The sequence below is a fragment of the Saccopteryx leptura genome, chromosome 4 (assembly GCF_036850995.1).
Source record: "Saccopteryx leptura isolate mSacLep1 chromosome 4, mSacLep1_pri_phased_curated, whole genome shotgun sequence".
NCBI lineage: Eukaryota > Metazoa > Chordata > Mammalia > Chiroptera > Emballonuridae > Saccopteryx > Saccopteryx leptura.
The window spans coordinates 7,187,208-7,205,964 of NC_089506.1; positions in this window are offsets into that span (position 1 = coordinate 7,187,208).

The following is an 18,757-nucleotide window of genomic DNA, read 5'->3' on the forward strand; positions in this document are numbered from 1 at the left end:
ACTTAGTTTCTTTTTCTTGCCTGTGGGATTAATCTTTCTAACAAAGATCTTATTTGATTAAAAAAAATGGATCCCTAACACCATCCACTGATGTATTCAGCAAAAATGCAATGAGGGTCTATGATATACCAAGCACTGGGCTAGTCTCTGGTCTAGAATAAGAAAAATGGTTCTTCCCCTTGTGGCGATTCGAGTCTGGTGGTGGAGAGAAGCAGGGCAGAAACGAACAGAATAGAATTAGAATGTTCTAGATTCTCGAAAGACACGAAGAGGGCGGAGACACCGGGGTGTCAGCGAAGCTGAGAAGGGTTTAATCACACAAACAAGAGGGGTGGAATTCCGGGCAGAGAGGCTGCAGGAAAGACCACAGTGGGGAGGGAGGCCCGCCCGCTGGGGTAACGGACGGAGCGCTGGCCAACTCGTTGAGGACTCACTGGAAACAGGAGGAGGTGAAGGAAGTCAGACGGACGGATGGCAGGGAGCTGGGCACCACAGCCAAGGGGTTTAACTAGAAATAAATGCGAAGCTGTGGAAGGATTTAACGTGATGGATTAACGTGACACGGTTTATGTTTTTCAAACATTGTCCAGGCTATTGAGGAAAGAATTGATGAGACCGGGCCGGGTGGAAGTGGGAAGGCCACACCTGGGCAGGGGTCAGTGGGGACAGGGTGTCCCCGGATGGGAGTGGTGTCAGAGACACAGAAGGAGGAGCCACCGTGGATGTGCTTCTCCTCACACATGGCCCAGAGGAGGGCAGGGGCCTCCACCTTCTCCTCGTTATAATCTTTTTTTTTTTTTTTTTTCTGAATCTGGAAACGGGGAGGCAGTCAGACAGACTCCCGCATGCACCCCACCGGGACCCACCTGGCACGCCCACCAGGGGGCGATGCTCTGCCCATTTGGGGCGTCTCTCTGTCGTGACCAGAGCCACTCTAGAGCCTGGGGCAGAGGCCAAGGAGCCATCCCCAGCGCCCAGGCCATCTTTTGCTCCAATGGAGCCTCGGCTGCGGGAGGGGAAGAGAGAGACAGAGAGGAAGGAGAGGGGGAGAGGTGGAGAAGCAGATGGGCGCCTTTCCTGTGTGCCCTGGCTGGGAATCGAACCCGGGACTTCCGCACGCCAAGCCAACGCTCTACCACTGAGCCAACCGGCCAGGGCCACATTATAATCTTGAAGATACATCACAGTGTGATGGATTAAAATCCTTAGGGCAAGTTTCTATTTTCCCAGCCTTCAGTCTCTGGTGTCTAATTAGAATTATCTGGCCCATAATTCTAAGTCAGGACATAGTTGTTGAATGAGGGAATGAAGTGAATACAATCTACTCAGTAGGAGAGGAGGCAGAAGTCCCAACTATGCAGAGAGATGATAAGAAATGAAAAGAGTAGAGACTAAGAGACTCCGGATATATTGTTCAAACCTGGTTGAGACAGAAATTCTAGAAACGTCAGATGCATAAAGCCATCTGAGATCAACAGAGCTTATACTGATCTGGGAAGGGCTCCCCAAACCCTGTTTCCCTGTAGTGACCAGGCCAAAACATGGATGTCCTAACGTGTCCGTTCTTTGATTCCGCATTGCTGGCGGAAGGTTAATCGTCTGCAAGACTAGAAACTGCTATCTTGTCAAAAGCCTTTAAGTCCCCAGGTCCCTCCCACACGGCCCCTCGCGCCCGGCGCTGGTCAGCGCCGCCCAGTAACACCTGCGACAGGTGCTGACGGGCCAGGGAAGCCGCAGCGCTGCCTCCTGGTGAAGGCTCTGAGGAGGTGTGACGGAGGAGGGACCGGCCGGGACAGCACTGACCCTGACTGCTCCGTGCTCTGGGGCGTGGCTGACCCCCCTCTCTGCACCTGCTGCACATCCTGGGTTGAGGCTCGGGCTGCCTATGAGGCCGACACTGTCTCTGCTCCGGTCGACAGCGGGGCGTCAGTGTTGGGAGCACACTTCCAGGCCGACTTCTCATCTACGGGTTAGAGTAAAGCAGCCAGCCCGCAGGGCGGAGGCCGCGTGGGCCTTCTGCACGCGCTGGTTCCACTCGTTTGACTGGCGAATGCCAACAACTTGCATCCTTCCCCACTCAGCCACCCCGGTAGTTTAAATGAGGCACAATAGCTTGTGTTTCAGTGTCGTGCAAAGAGACGCTCTGTGCGGCAGGAGCAACAGTCAGTGTAGAAAGATGGATCTTTTAGATTGAAATGTTTTTTAAGTCCGTACAGGAAGGAAATGTGTCACAAAAGTTCAGTTCATCTACCTCTTCAAAAAAAGCGAGGGATCTCAGCCTGTGAGTTGCATCCTATCGAGTGGAAGGAACAAACACACGAGGTACAAACGGTGCAGCAGAGCTCAAGCCTGCAAACAACCCAACCGGCTTGCACAGGACGGCGAACGGAGAAGCCGCGGTGCATTCACACACAACCTGAGCAGCTCGGACCGCAGACGCACTGAGTGCCATGGGGCTCTAGGGGTGACCTCAGCAGCGTCTTACTGAAGTGCTGTCAGAAATGGGCGACACCCCCACTCTCCCCTGGAAGGGTAGGTATGTCCGTACACCGCAAAGCTACAGAAATACGACAGTGAGGGCTTCAGGGTGGTGGTGATGTCTTAGGTTGCTTGGAGACGGAGTGAGAGGATGGGGTCGAGGAACCGTGAGCTTAGATGAGAATTACTGTCATCAGTGTAGCCTGAGTTTTCCTAGCAGAGATTTGTAGGCACTAATCAATTACATTATTAGGAAGAAGGAACGAAGGAAAGAGAAGGAAGGAGGGAGGGAGCAGGGCCTTGCATATATCGATATTGGGAGTGAGTGGGTCATAACAAATCTGATAAATCCAACTTCATGCACCCCAGTAAAAAAGAGACAGAGAAAGAGAACACACAACAGTTGATCTAAAAGCCTTTTCTTGAAACAGCGGGCAAAGGTCACTCTAGGTCCTGCTGGCTCCCGGGGGTGGACAGAGGGGCAGAGCCGGGAAACACGGTTCTCCTGTACCGCCTGCCTCCAGGACATCGCGTCCCCCGCTGGCCACTGCCCCAGGCATGGTCTTCCCACTCCATCCTGCCCCAGCCCTTTCTCAGGAGCCTGCAAAATGTTTTAAAACCATGGGTGGGTCATATTAATCCATCAGTTATAATCCTTCCATAGTTTCATGTTTATCTCTAATGAATTCTCTTTACTATGGTCCACATCCCACTTCCTGTCTCAAAGGGCCCTTCCGTGGCAGGGAAGCCTGACTCTACCTGCAAAAGTCCCAGGGATCTCCCTCCTCTGAAAGGTCCCATGTCCTTGTGTTTGGCCACTCAGACAGGAAGGGGCAGAGAGGACCAGAGAGTGTCTCCCCAAAGGTAGTAGCTAAAAGACTTTGATTGCAATGATAAGAACTCGGAGAAAGTCAATTGGAACTGCAAAGGTCTTAAAATCGTATGAAGTTTTTTTGTGAAGCGAGTCTGTCTCACTTAATCCGTGTTTTTGGGTGGGGTGAGTCTCCCCTGGGGGTGACTTTGGGGCTCAGGCTTCTTCCTTCCTGGGTCTGGCCGCCTTCGGCCTGTCCCTGGCTATGGAACACAGGGAGTCTGTCCACCAGCACAGGCAGAGCCGAACACCAGCACCGAGAACGGCGGTGGAGAAATACCGGCCATCTCATTATGAATGGCGTCCTCCAGAAATGGGAAGCTAACACCTCAAAGCGGAACTCCCCGATGGCTCGTAGGTTACAGATGCTGTAGGGAAAAGTCACAAGGGTTAGGGGTTCGAGGTCCTGCTGGGAGCTGATGGGTCGGAGGTGAGGTGAGGGTAAAGAACCATCCCTTCAGGTCTTGAGGACAGCTCTGAGGTTTGCTCCTGTGTCTGTCCTTCTTTCCAGCCTCGTGGAAACATAGCCGGGGGTCGTTCCCCCTTAGGGCTCAGACGTTGAAACCTAACTTCGGTGAAGATGTTATCGCCAGCCGGCAGAGGGGCAGTCCTGTGACCATTAGTCAGATCCGAGCTTCTGTCTTCTGCTGCCTCGGGGGTTGCTGATTTTCTGGGAGAAAAGGCTAGATCTCTGAGGGGTTTAGATGGATTATTTCTGGGGCTAGAATTTAAAGCTTAATATAATCACAGTCATAAGGCCCTGCGGTTTCAGCCTCCCACGGTTATCCCGCAGACGGTCTCCAATCTACCTTGTACCCTTTAGAAGTGTGTCTCTGTGGAGGCCACGGGTCCTTCTTTTGGCTAAATTTACCAACTTTCCTTTCTTCAAACCACCTCTCATTCTCCACACTCGGGCTCAGAGCCTCCGTGCCCACCAGCTGGGATTCTGCGGTGAATGACCCGCCCCCAGTACTGTTCCCGGGGGTCCCTCTGTCTGTGTTCTGTCCTGAGTGAAGGAGGTCTCTGCATGTCCTCAGGCAGGGTCACCCTCTGAGGCTCCTCTGAAGGGGTTGAACACCTGTTTGGAGTGCTTCCTGCTCACAGTGACGGCCCTGCTGTGGACACAAAAGGAGGACCTGGAAGGGATGTGGCACTGTCCCCTGGTATGGAGGTCCTCAGCCACACAAGATGCCCCTTTCCCAGGGCCTTCCTGCAGCAGCCAGACCTCAGGGGGCCACGTGGGCTCCTGGATTGTGAGCGGCAGTTCTTAGCAATGAGGAAGGAAGGGGCCTGGCCCAGCAGAGCTGCTCGGAGGGCCTCCGCAGCTCGGAGCCTGCTCCTCACGTCCTTGTCAGGAAGCGTCCAGTCCAAGGTGCGGACTTACTGAAGATCACAAGGCTGGCAGGTCCACAGCAGCCCAGAGGGTCGGTGGGCAGGCCAGACGGTGGGCAGCAGTCCTAGTTACAATCCCGAGTGTGAGATCCGGAGGGCTGGCCGGGCAGGGTGGACACTCAGGCAAGATTTCTATCTTAAGTCCTGAGGCCAAATTCCTTCTTCCTGTCTCTTCATATCTATGGGGAAAAAATTCTAGTTATAGGAGGAAGGAAGAAGACTTTCAAAAGAGGACAAAGAACACACTCCACCAAGAAAGATAAGCAGAGGCATTGGAAGAGAAGAGAAGCATCTTCTTTCCAGGGTGACAGGGATTTACAATTCAGAGGCTGTCACCAACATCTAAGTCAGAAAAACCAAAGGAAGAGCCAGGTGCCCCCACCTGCCCAGCCCAGAAAGCACAGTTGAGAGAAGGGGTGATGTTCCCCGGCCCGGGCCAGCTCCTGGAGGCTCGAATGCTGAGCTCTGCCTTGGGAAGGACAGAGGATCATGAAGTTTTCTATCCTTAGGGTTTCCGCAGGTGTGAAATACAAGCTTGCCGTCTCTCCTGATTTGAAGAGTAGCTGTTCCCAGGACAGGTGTTTTTCTTTCTTTGTTGGTTTGTTTGCTTTTAAACTCCGAAGAAGAACGTGAGTTTAAACACAGTGGGACTCTGTGTGACAAAGTCTTCACCCCGAGGCGGGAGCCAAGGTCTACGGGGAGCAGACTTCCTGCAGTGCGTTGGGTCAAGGAAAGTTTTTCACTGGCGCTGAGTTCCTTCTGAATGACCACCGTCGCCCTCTCCCTTCTTGAGGAACAACATACTTAACAAACTCCTGCTGAGCCCTGCTCCGAGCGGCATCCACTGCCCGAGGTGAGAATATTCTCCAGTTCCTTCACGTGGTCCTGGGTGGCTTGTTCAGGAGGCTGCTTTGTTATTTCAGAGGTCCTCAAGCAGGTGACAGAAAGCATTTCCGCTGGGTTGGCACTTCCTCTCTTTCCTGAGGGAGGTGCTGATTGTTCTGACAGCTCCCTAGGGACACCCCAGGCTCCTGACATGACTGATGTGACCACCACGTCACACCCTTCTGTGCACTGTCACACAGAGAACCCCGGGGAAGGTCATTTCTAGTGTCAGGTTCCAGGCTGGAGTTGTCTGCGTCAGACTTTCTCTGAAGCTGAAGAAACCACCTCGTGGAGTCACCACCGAGAACGGAAGAAAAGGCTTAAGACCTGTTGAGCTTCCCCTTTAGAATACGTGGCTTGCACCATGTCACCGGTAGAAGAATAAGGAGGCATGGTTACTTCGGAAGAACACGAGGACAGAGTGACCTCCGACACAAAGCGCAGACAGTCCTGCCTGGCGCGGGACAAGCAAGCTAACAAGTCCTGCGAAGGTGACGGGGTTTGCGAAAGACGGGGACTTCCCTCGGTGCTTTGTGTTCCCATTAGATTCGAGTGCATCTGAGGCGGATGCTAACAAAGGTACCAAAGCTGGTAACAGTCCACTCAGGATGACTCAATAATTATGCAGAAGAGGAGTCCTCCCACGTGCGAGATGGGCAGAACTCATTTGCTTTCAGGCTTGAAATAAGGAGCTATAATTTGACAGTCATTTCAATCATTACTTGTTTCAATAATAACACACTGCTCATTTTGTCAGTGAACCCTGAATCGTCAGTCCTAGTAACACAGTAAACTTCCTACCATTGCTATTTTAGGGATTTAGTAACTAAAAAAAAAAATTAAATATATATAAACTATACTGAGGGTTTAGTGAGTCTGTGTAAAATGGCAGCATCATTGGAGCTACTAACATGAGTTTATGAAAAACTTGTTTTCATAAGTGCTCTCAATCGATGTACCTTTGATCTTTTCTCTCAGAGAAGTTACAGCTAAAGAAAAGGGCTGGAAGAGAAGGCTCTCCCTACTCCTTTTCTGTTCAAAATTTTAGCTAATTTGGATGGTACGTTTGGTTGGTCATTGGTGAATGCTATATTTCCTTTTTTTATACTCCAAACCAAATGTAATTTTATTATTTTTTTTCTATTACCAAATTATAGAAGGATATGCAAGAATATATAAAATACAGATAAAGTAAAAAAAAATTGAGTATCCTAAAATTCAACCCATTGTTGGCGGACTTTAATTTTATCATGAAAATAAGCCCCAGTGCAATTACATTAAATTCCACACGTATAAATAATAATATTAATAATGTTCAGGAAGATTCTTAAATAATCAAGTAGATGAAAAAGCTGAATAAGATCCTCTTCTTTCCTTCAATGTGTATCTATTGGATCAACAAGTAGATAAATGGAAATAAAGATAAGAAAATTAATTAAGAAAGTTCCAAAAAGCTTGACATCACATCAGGTTTAAGGAGTCATTTATTCAATACAGCATTCATTCACATGGTTCAACTTGATAAATTGATCCTAACATGGTTTTCCAATGAATATGTGCTAGTTAATTGCAATGAAATGTTTAATAAAATTAATTAGTAAGCCAAGATGCTTCTCAAGTGATAGTCTTTAATATAGATAACTATCAGATATTTGAAGGATGAAATGATTGTGTGATTCTTATTTTTCATTCTGTTGATGTGGTATATTTACATATGAGAAATAATTCTGGCATACTGAGATGAGCTCATTTGATGATGGTTTATGATCCTTTCATGTTTTTTTTTGTTGTTTTTTTGTTTTGTTTTGTTTTTTTTTACAGGAACAGAGAGAGTGATAGATAGGAACGGAGAGAGATGAGAAGCATCAATTATCAGTTTTTTGTTGCAGTGCCTTAGTTGTTCATTGATTGCTTTCTCATATGTGCCTTGACTGCAGGCCTTCAGCAGACCAAGTAACCCCTTGCTCAAGCCAGTGACCTTGGGTCCAAGCTGGTGAGCTTTTTTTTTTTTGCTCAAGCCAGATGAGCTCGCACTCAAGCTGGCAACCTCGGGGTCTCGAAACTGGGTCCTTCCGCATCCCAGTTCGACGCTCTATCCACTGTGCCACCGCCTGGTCAGGCAGTTTATGATCCTTTTAATGTGCTTTGAATTTGGTGTTCTAGTGTTTTATTGAGAATTTTTGCATCTATACTCATCAGGGATTTGGGCCTGTAGTTTTCTTATAGTGTCTTTATCTTGCTTAGTATCATAGAAATGCTCTCCTCATAAAATGAGTTAGGGAGTATTCCTTCCTCTTCAATTTTTTGGAAGTGTTTGAAAAGAATTGGTGATAATTTTTCTTTAAATGTTTAGTGAAATTCACTGGTGAAACCATCTGGTCTTGGACTTTTTCTTACTGGGGAGGTTTTGATTACTGATTCAGTCTCCTTATTCATTATCATTCTGTTCAGATTTTCTATTTCTTCATGATTCAATGTCATAGGCTCTATGTTTCTTGGGTGTTCCTGTGAATGGTAGGATATTAGGCAACATCGCTGGTCTCTACCTGATAGTTTTTAGTGATACCCCCTCAGTTTTGGTAACCAATTTGTCTCCACAATTTACCAAATGTTTCTTGGGGGACAAAATCACCTCCAGCTGAGATCCACTTATCTAAATATATGTAAGAAATCATGAGAGCCCATAGGAGAAAGCAGTGGAGGTTATTGGAATTGTATCAGGAAAGGCTTCAGAGAGGAGGTGATGTTTGACGAGGTAGATTCTCTAGGCAATCAAGACATTTGGGGGAAGAATTCACAATGAGACATTACAAAAAGAGACTGGATAATGCTGTTTATTAAGTTAGTTAAATTGTTAGGTGGGACAGCTTCTCAGCGAGTTACTGTGTAAACTTAGGCCTTTGTGTTTGTTTAGGTTTATAGAATGTCAACATTACCCCAACACAATTGTTGTTACTTCTTTGTATCCAGAATGAAAAACCACCTCCATCTTGCTTAAATTACTCTTTGTACTGATTCTGAAATGTCAAACTACTGCAAAAAAGGTAAAATCAACTCATACAATAACGTCATAAGAGCAGAATTTTCTCCACCATTAGATATGTGACCATGAATAGATGGTAAAAACCATAAGGCCGGGCCTGTGCCTTACTGAAACTGCATACATACCTCAGCACATATACAGTCTTCACCAAAAGTTAGATGCTAAGCATCTTTTGAGAAACTATTTGATCTCTGTAAATAGCATGCCGTCTTATTTCCGTTCTTAGCTCCCTCTTTAGTAATCTCAGTGTATTTTTATGTCTTACGTACTGTGTACCAACAGTGATGTTAAATTCAAGACCATGCTGGTAGGCAGTCAAAATGAAGATAATTAGAAACAGCCACCAGGTTGCCTGTACAGCTATTTCTTCATTCAGAATCTTGGCCCCAAGAACATATAACACAAACTGTGACCATTGGACAGATTATGCCTTATCGGACTTCTGACCCTCAATACCATAGCCCATGCAATGAACTGCTCTTTTTGTTACTCAGAGAGCTTTTATTCTTGTGACCAATTTCTCCTTTGGTTTCCAACATCTATTGTTTTTATGATGTGATAACCTCCTAAGTAAAAATAGCATGGGTTAAAATTATTTTTCTCTTCTGGAATGCAAGTAGTTTTTTTATGGGCCTCAGGGCACTGTTTAGCATCTTGATTCCCTGAACAGTCCTCTAGATGACTTCTACCTTGTAGATGCAGTTGACACAGTCAGATGATAATGATAATCAGGAACTGAACCAGCTGGGGGAAAAATCACTTAGTTCAGGTCAATGATGCAAAGGCATTTCTAATATCATGTGGTTGTCTCCTTTCCCATCAAAAGGATGAGGAAGAATAATCATTTTGGAGTAGTCTGCCAATAGTGTTTCATTCTTCAAATAAAATTTAGATAATTGGAAATACACTAACATATGGAGTTACTACATATATTAGCATACCTTTAATCATAAGAACGCTATTCAACAGTATTTTCTTTGTGTAGGTTTCCAATAGTAATTTGTCATGAAGTTTCTTTTTTAACTTGAGGATAACAGTGTGTTGTAAAATCACCATTAATGTGAATTCTTTTCAGTTATACCCTTGAAACCGAACCCTTTTAAAATCACACCATAAGACTGAGCTTTGAGAAGAAGGTATAGACATAATTTTCCCTGTTTTTTTCTCTGAGGACAATTAGAAACCATACCCACTATATGCAAAACAAGCTCTGAAAAATGAAGAGAAAAAGAAAGACTGGGTAGGAAACTCAAGACCCAAGGATTAACACAAGGGAACATTCCCTGGCTTTTCTCTTAGCCTCATATAGCCCAGACTTGGAGACAAAAAAGTTGACAGTCCAAACCCACCAATAAATACAGACCAAACAAACAAAAACCGAAGCCTTCTTTCTCTAGCCAAAGGACCCAAAAAGGGGAATCCTAGCAAGAAAACTTTTAGATATAATCTCTCTACTCCAGCCAAACACCACCCAAAAAACTGTGACCCCACTCCTATTCATGCTAATAAAAGTCAGTGGGGAGACTAAACTGCCAGTGAGACTGTAATGAGGTGCCTCAATTCTCTGGCCAAGATGGTGGCAGGGGCCAGGTATGGAACTGGGGCTTTCATCTCATGCCAGATGATAACGACCCCCCCCCCTCCACACTGCCCTTGTATGTGGAGATGGCTGAGGACCTAGGGCTTCCGACCCCACCTGAGAATTCAGGCACTCTTCGTTCCTTGCTTGAGTGATGTCAGGGGAGTATTTTCGCTAGTCTGGGGGCAATTGGCTATTATTTCATAGTACCCATGCAGGATAAATGCAGAGCAGTAAGGAAGGAGATAATGTCCCTCCCCTCCAAGGTCACTGGGGACCTAGAGGTAAGATGGAACTTCTATCCCATCCAGGAGTAACAAGGAAACCAATTTGTTTTAAAATTCTTCCCTTTGTCTGTCTCTCTCTCTCTCTCTTACATCTTATTTTTAGACTCTTTTCTGCTTCAATTTATTTTAACAAATGTTGGAGTATATTATTTATATGGTAATATAAAGACATGTCATTTGGTACATTGTTGATGACAAATTGTATCTGTTTTTTTTTCCTGATATGAAACAAAATTTTATGTAAAATCTAATAAAAAAATCACTCAGCACCAGTAAGTTTGTTTTCATTCTGATCGTTGGAAATAGTCAAAAGTTTCAAAATCAAAATCTATCACTGGAAAGCCTGACCTGTGCTGGCACAATGGATACAGCATCGACCTGGAACGCTGAGGTCGCCGGTTCAAAACCCTGGGCTTGTCTGGTCAAGGGACATATGGCAGTTGATGCTCCCTGCTCCTCCCAACTTCTCTCTCTCTCTCTCTCTCTCTCTCTGTCTCTCTAAAAATGAATAAATAAAATCTAAAATAAAAATAATAATAATAATCTATAACTGATTGAACCTTGCTCTCGAACCCATCGCGAGAGGCAGGGTTCTTTTAAAAAGACAATAATGCCGGAAAAGAACAGAGGCGGGAGGGAAGGAGGAAGAGGAAACAGGAGGGAACGGCTCCATGAAGGGCGCCCTAGGCAGGTGGCGCAAGCGGAACAGGGCTGCGGAGGGTGGGACTTTGTGGGTGTCCCTCAGGCACCGGGTCGCCTGGAGTCGGAGCCGACTCAATGGCGTGTGACACACACACAGACACACACACACACACACACACTGCACTCTGTGACTGCCTGTTGGAGCCGACTCAATGGCGTGTGACACACACACACACACACACACACACACACACACACACACTGCACTCTGTGACTGCCTGTTGGAGCCGACTCAATGGCGTGTGACACACACACACACACACACACACACACACACACACTGCACTCTGTGACTGCCTGTTGGAGCCGACTCAATGGCGTGTGACACACACACACACACACACACACACACACACACACACACACACACTGTCACTGCCTGCCGCGCCCTGTGTTGGGTGCTGCGCAGTACACAGAGATGACTGATAGGCAGCTTCGGAGAAACCGTCAAGCAAGGAGGGGTGGAAATAGCTACATCGATTGATTAGCATGTCTATAGTGGAGTCAGTAATGAGAATGTAACTTCCGAGGTAGTACCTCGAGTGTGACACCATTTTTTCAAGCGTATGAGACAACAAAACAAAAAAGTCTGGCCAAGACCAGTCCATCAAAATGTTAGGCACATCGCCTGATGCTGGAATTAAAGTGAATTTAAATGTTTATTCTTATGTTCATCCATTTTCTGAGTGTTTTATAACAGAGTCAGACTCTTTTTATAATCTAGCTTGACATAAGAATCGATTTTGAGCAAATGCGGCATAACTGGCGAAGGAAAGGCAGGAGTAAGGAGAGCGGAACAGCCCAGACCACCCCAGAGAGAGAACGGCTCCGGGAGAGCGCGCTGCTGGGAAGAGGGGAGGAGCCCTGGGGAGGCACGGAGGGTCCGCACTCACCGACAGCGCGACAGTAGAGGAAACATCCTAACGCGATTTCTGGGCAGTGCTTTGAAAGCTAAGGGGAGGCTTCTGCCTGTGAGCCGGAAGGTAAAATGGTGGCTGCTTAGCCAGGTAAAATAATCAGAGTCGTGTTTCAGGAAGATCACCGGGCTCGGGGTGATTAATGTGAAATAACAGTGAGAAATGGGGGAGAGGAGACTGAATGCAAGAATGCTCATTTGCTCTGACTTGTTACAATGAAAGAGATTTGACCATGGACAGGAACTAATTTGACAGTCAGGCCAGTTTTACTGAGGATAAAGAAGAAAACTAGTATAATAAGCAGTGTCTACAGCACTTTATTCTTCCTAAATCAGAGTCCCAGCTGTTTCTATGTGGACGAAAAAGAAGCCACCTGCTGAACTTGGCAAGCTCAGAGGAGGCCTGCTGGGGGCCTTAGGGACTCAGAGACTGCAGGACCCGCACAGGATGGTCTGCAGTGACCGCTTTCTAATGAAAAGTGAGTCACGGCGGGGAGTCACGTCCTAGGCCTTCCCTGACTAGGCCAATCTCTACCTGACCAAAGCCTGTTTATTGTTGCCTTTCTGCATCTAAGATCACCGTCCTTTGAAATGTCAAAGTCATTTTTTTCCAGACCCCTCAGGGCACACACCCACCTCAGGGCACACACCCACCTCAGGGCACACACCCCTCAGGGCACACACCCCTAAGGGTAGACCCACCTCAGGGCACACACCCCTCAGGGCACACCCACCTCAGGGCACACCCACCTCAGGACACACACCCCTCAGGACACACCCACCTCAGGGCACACACCCCTCAGGGCACACCCACCTCAGGGCACACACCCCTCAGGGCACACCATCTCAGGGCACACACCCCTCAGGGCACACCATCTCAGGGCACACACCCCTCAGGACACACCCACCTCAGGGCACACCCACCTCAGGGCACACACCCCTCAGGGCACACCCACCTCAGGGCACACCCACCTCAGGGCACACACCCCTCAGGGCACACCCACCTCAGGGCACACCCACCTCAGGGCACACACCCCTCAGGGCACACCCACCTCAGGGCACACCCACCTCAGGGCACACCCACTTCAGGGCACACCCACCTCAGGGCACACCCACCTCAGGGCACACCCACCTCAGGGCACACCATCTCAGGGCACACACCCCTCAGGGCACACTCACCTCAGGGCACACCCACCTCAGGGCACACAACCCTCAGGGCACACCCACCTCAGGGCACACCCACCTCAGGAAACACCCACTTCAGGGCACACTCACCTCAGGGCACACCCACTTCAGGGCACACCCACCTCAGGGCACACCCACCTCAGGGCACACCACCTCAGGGCACACACCCCTCAGGGCACACTCACCTCAGGGCACACCCACCTCAGGGCACACCCACCTCAGGGCACACCCACCTCAGGGCACACCCACCTCAGGGCACACCCACCTCAGGGCACACACCCCTCAGGGCACACCCACCTCAGGGCACACCCACCTCAGGGCACACACCCCTCAGGGCACACCCACCTCAGGGCACACCCACCTCAGGGCACACCCACCTCAGGGAACACCCACTTCAGGGCACACCCACCTCAGGGCACACCCCTCAGGGCACACCCACCTCAGGGCACACTCACCTCAGGGCACACCCACCTCAGGGCACACTCACCTCAGGGCACACACCCACCTCAGGGCACACACCCCTCAGGGCACACCCACCTCAGGGCACACACCCCTCAGGGCACAACATCTCAGGGCACACCCCTCAGGGCACACCCACCTCAGGGCACACCCACCTCAGGGCACACAACCCTCAGGGCACACCATCTCAGGGCACACACCCCTCAGGGCACACCATCTCAGGGCACACACCCCTCAGGGCACACCCACCTCAGGGCACACACCCCTCAGGGCACACCATCTCAGGGCACACACCCCTCAGGGCACACCATCTCAGGGCACACACCCCTCAGGGCACACCACCTCAGGGCACACTCACCTCAGGGCACACCCACCTCAGGGCACACCCACCTCAGGGCACACAACCCTCAGGGCACACCACCTCAGGGCACACCCACCTCAGGGCACACAACCCTCAGGGCACACCACCTCAGGGCACACCCACCTCAGGGCACACCCACCTCAGGGCACACAACCCTCAGGGCACACCATCTCAGGGCACACCCACCTCAGGGCACACCCACCTCAGCAGAGCAGAGGACACAAAGCCATTCCTTGTTATTGTGATCACGTTCATCCCTGACTGCTAACTGTCCTACACGCACACATGTAAAAGAAGCCTATTTCTTTGACTTTTTACCCAATCCCCGGGATCTCCCCGCTTTGCTCTCTCCCTCCTCCCTAATCGATCACCAAGGGATTTTCTGTAATCCTTCCAGGTCTCCCCCTTGGATTCTGATGTATAAAATAAGCGGTCAAACTGCCTGGTTTCCGGAGCATTTTCTAGATCCCTTGAGATTTTGCTTTCCTGCAATTGTCATGAGTTTGGCTCAAATAAACTCATAGAAATTCTCTACAGGTTCAAACATTTCTTACACTGACACCCTGAAAATGCACCCTTGTTTACAAAGGGGTTTCTCTAGGCTAGGTCTTTCTCAAATGAAGTCTCGGTCTCATTAGCTGGTTTTAAGAACTAGGAACACTTCCACATTAATGTTTTAATTGCCAAAGTGTTTTTGTGACAGCCACTTTGGATTCCTAGTGATCTGGCAGTTGAAACACAGCTCTGAGCCCAGAAGAAGTGTTGTGTAGCTAGAGTTCTTTCAACTGGAAACACATTGGCCAAGTCAAAGGAATGAACAGAGAGTCAGAGATTTAGAAAAGCTGTCCAAATAGGAAAACAATTTGCCTTTACCTCTTGACAGTTATTTTTAAACTTTATCTTAATAAGTGTGACCCTTCCGTTCATAAACTGGCCACTTCTTTGTTTAAACACCGAATTCTAATAATCAAATTCATCTACATTTCCAAAAGTTAGAAAAATTTTCAAGAATTAACAACAAAAAAAATGTTTTTAATTGGGAAGTTCTACTTTAGTAATAGATCTCCCAAATCCTCTCAGCTTTTTCTTTCATTCCAGAATCTAATGACAGCAACCAGTTCCGTGCTTCCCAATTTCTGGAATGGTTTCAGATGAGTCAATATAAATGCCAACTTTCTGGTCTGCTCCAGTGTGATTATTTTGGTAGTAGTTTTGAATCCATTTATAGGAGAAATGCAGTCTTTTTTTTTTTAACTTTTGTTTTTGTGGAGAAAATACACTCAAGCGAGGCATGTTTTTCTGTTGGCATTCTTTTTTTTTTTTCGGTATTAGTGAAAAAAAAAAACAATAACCCAGAAACATCTGTTTTCCTTCATATTTCTGTGACTTTCCATGTTCACTCTTATTACCAACAATTGATGGTAAAGTGGGTGATTTTTCTAGGATGCTCTGAACAGAACAGGACTAAACAAACATGGGAAAGTGGTGTTTCTGAACCCGTAAGATACGCACTTTGGACTGGCGAGGAGCTCCCAGGTCTCAGCAGACCAACCTCCCACCTGGGTTAGTACACTAGTTGAGTCTGGTTTGGGCTTATCTCATTTCATCAAACTGTCTCTGTGTGTTTGAGGATGGAAACGTCTGGAAGACGTGGGGATGACCCTGAAGCATTATGGCCCGTGAGCTTACGTGAGACTCGGCTTGTTCTACAACAGGAGACGATTGTTCTGGAATTTTCCAGATCCTGCCATTAACTCTCTGAACAATCCTGGAGGAGCTACTTAAATTATTTTCAACCTTCATTAGCAAGATGGGAGTGAGGGTACTTATCTACATCACGAAAATATTTTGAACCAGGACAAATACAGGTATTAGTCACTTACTTTAAAACTGAATAAAGGAAGAGTTTGATTACTACATGAGTCTACTAAAAAAAAATGAGGTTGTATAAAAATTAATAGAGGCCTGACCTGTGGTGGTGCAGTGGATAAAGCATTGACCTGGAATGCTGAGGTTGCCGGTTCAAAACCCTGGGCCTGCCTGGTCAAGGTTGATAGGAGTTGATGCTTCCTGCTCTTTACTTTCTCTCTCTCTCTCTCTCTCTCTCTCTCTCTCTCCCTCTCCCCTCTCTAAAATGAATAAATAAAATCTTTAAAAATTAAAAAAGATTATAAAAAAAAAAAGAACTGGAGGTAGCTCCCCTGTCTTAAAAAAATTAACAGAACTTTTTCAGGGCTTATTAGCTTTAAATTTAAAATCAAATATACCAGGTGTTTACTATTTTTTTTTCTGTTCACCATATTGAATTCTCCCATTAAATTGATATTAACTGGTGTGACCCAGATCCTTAATATTGGTACACCCAGAATTAATATCCAATATTCATCTGCTGATGGCTTATTGCTCTGCCTTAATTTGGGTGTTACATAAAGCAAAAGGTTGACCTATAATGGGTGCCCAATTAAAGGATACTCATAAAAATGCTTCAATCTGAGGTAACAGTAATGAAGTAAACACTTTGTGTGGGCATGTGTTCTATTTAATGATTTTTAAAGAGAAAGGAAGGAAGAGAGAGAGAGAGAGAGAGAGAGAGAGAGAGAGAGAGACATTGATTTGTTGTTCCACTTGTGCATGTGGTCATTGGTTGATTCTTGTATGTGCCTTGACTGGGGATTGAACCCACAATCTTGGCATATTGGGATAGCACTCTAACCAGTTGAGCTACCCAACCAGAAAACACTGAGTTTGCAGCCCACCAGCAATTCTATTGAAGGGCAGTTGAAGCTTGGGGATTTGTTTAGAAATAGATGTTCTTTCCCCTTCTTCATTCATTCAATTCTCAGAACACCCCTATTAGGAAATGTATATTATTTCTTCTTCTTTTTTTTTTTTTTTTTCATCAAACGTAGAAGTTGAGATCCAGTGTGATGAATGGATAGGTTATGGCCAGAGTTGGCCAGAGACAGAAGTGGAACTCAGAAGTTGCTGTCTGACTCTGAACTTCAGGCCCCACTGACTGGCCACAGTTCCTAAGCGTTGAAGTTGGCCATCTAAATAAGGAGCAGTGAGGGTCAGTGAACAGATTTTGTTTGCCCTTTGAATAATGTAGTTCCACTGATGGTTAGTGGGTGAGGTAGGCAGAAATCTAAGACAACCCCAACGACCTACCCTGGTGTTCCTCCCTCCATCGTGTGACTTTGCAGACGTTAACCTTACCAAGCAGTTGACCTTAAAATAAGGAGGCTATCAGGGTGGGCCTGATCTAATCACATGAGCCTTTTAAACATTTCTCCCAGCTGGTTGCAGAGGAGTGAGTCCCAAAGATCTAAGCAGGAGAGGAATCCGTGTGAGGAAATTCCAACACTGTTGGAGGATGGCAGACGCCAGGGGGACAGGCCAGAGAATGGTCTTGGGGGAACGGAATTGTGCCAGCAGCCTCCACGGGCTTGGAGCGGCTTCTCCCCCGGAAGCTCCAGATGGAGTCCGGCCCCGCCAGCACCAGGAATCCAGCCAGGGACTCTGTGCAGAGGACGCAGCCCTCCGGGTTTCTGCCCTGAGAACTGTAAGGGCATCTGCGGGCGCCGTTTTAAGCTGTTCTGGGCGTGTCTTAGGCGGCAGGAGAGAACAAAGGCACCGAGTAAGTGGTCAGATCCATGTTGTCTGCACAGAGACACGGGCCAGTACTGCCGTTGACGCTATTCTTAACCATCCATTTGGTTTCCATCACTTTGTTATTGGTCTTTAGTGTGAAGAGATCTCCTCACCTGGAAGTCCAGTTCTTGACCCCAGCAGGTTGACTTGGGCCAAATCAGAATAACGAACGGAATAGAATGAATGGATTCTGTCACCATTTGGTTTTGTTTCTGTTTATTTTTAAAGTATGTATCTGTTTAAAAAGAGGGTAGATTTTGGTCTAAAGCCTAATATTTCTTATATGCAGAGACAGTGAGCCATGTTGTCAAGGTGAGATGGGAAAGCCACCTGGTGTCAGAGAGCGCCTACGAGATGCGCGCGTCTGCTCATGGAGGGACCATTATCGTGCGGAAGGCGCCGTGCGGTCTGTGGAGAATGAAAAATGCTTTGAATCCACTGGGCGATCTGGCACCTTCGCTGTAGAGTCTTGTTTTCATTAAAATGGGTTGGGCTGGCCCTTTCTTTGATAATTTCTTTCCACTGTCCCGTTTGCCCGCCTCCAACCCCTGTGCTTGAAACGTCATTGGCATTTTGGCAAATCCGGTGGACTTGGAAAGCAACGACTGGCTGACATTTTGTCCAGCGTCTGTCCAGCAATCACGCACAAACATGTGACGGGCGGGCTCTCTCCACACTGCTCTTGTCCATCCCTGACTTTTCTGCCTTCTTCCTCTGGAGCTGACAGAACTATCTCTTCTCTGCGCTTTTGAACGCAGCATTGAAGGTGGGTCGGAGGGGTGGACTGCGTAGTTATTTTCAGGTTGGTGATCTGGGAAATAGTGACATCGCAGTGCAGAGAAGAGGGGACTCCATCATGAATAGACGATAATTATTTACTGGGCATATTGTTTTTGTTGCAAATTGGAAGGAGTTCTCTTTCTATGGGCCCAAACTAGAAGTATTTTA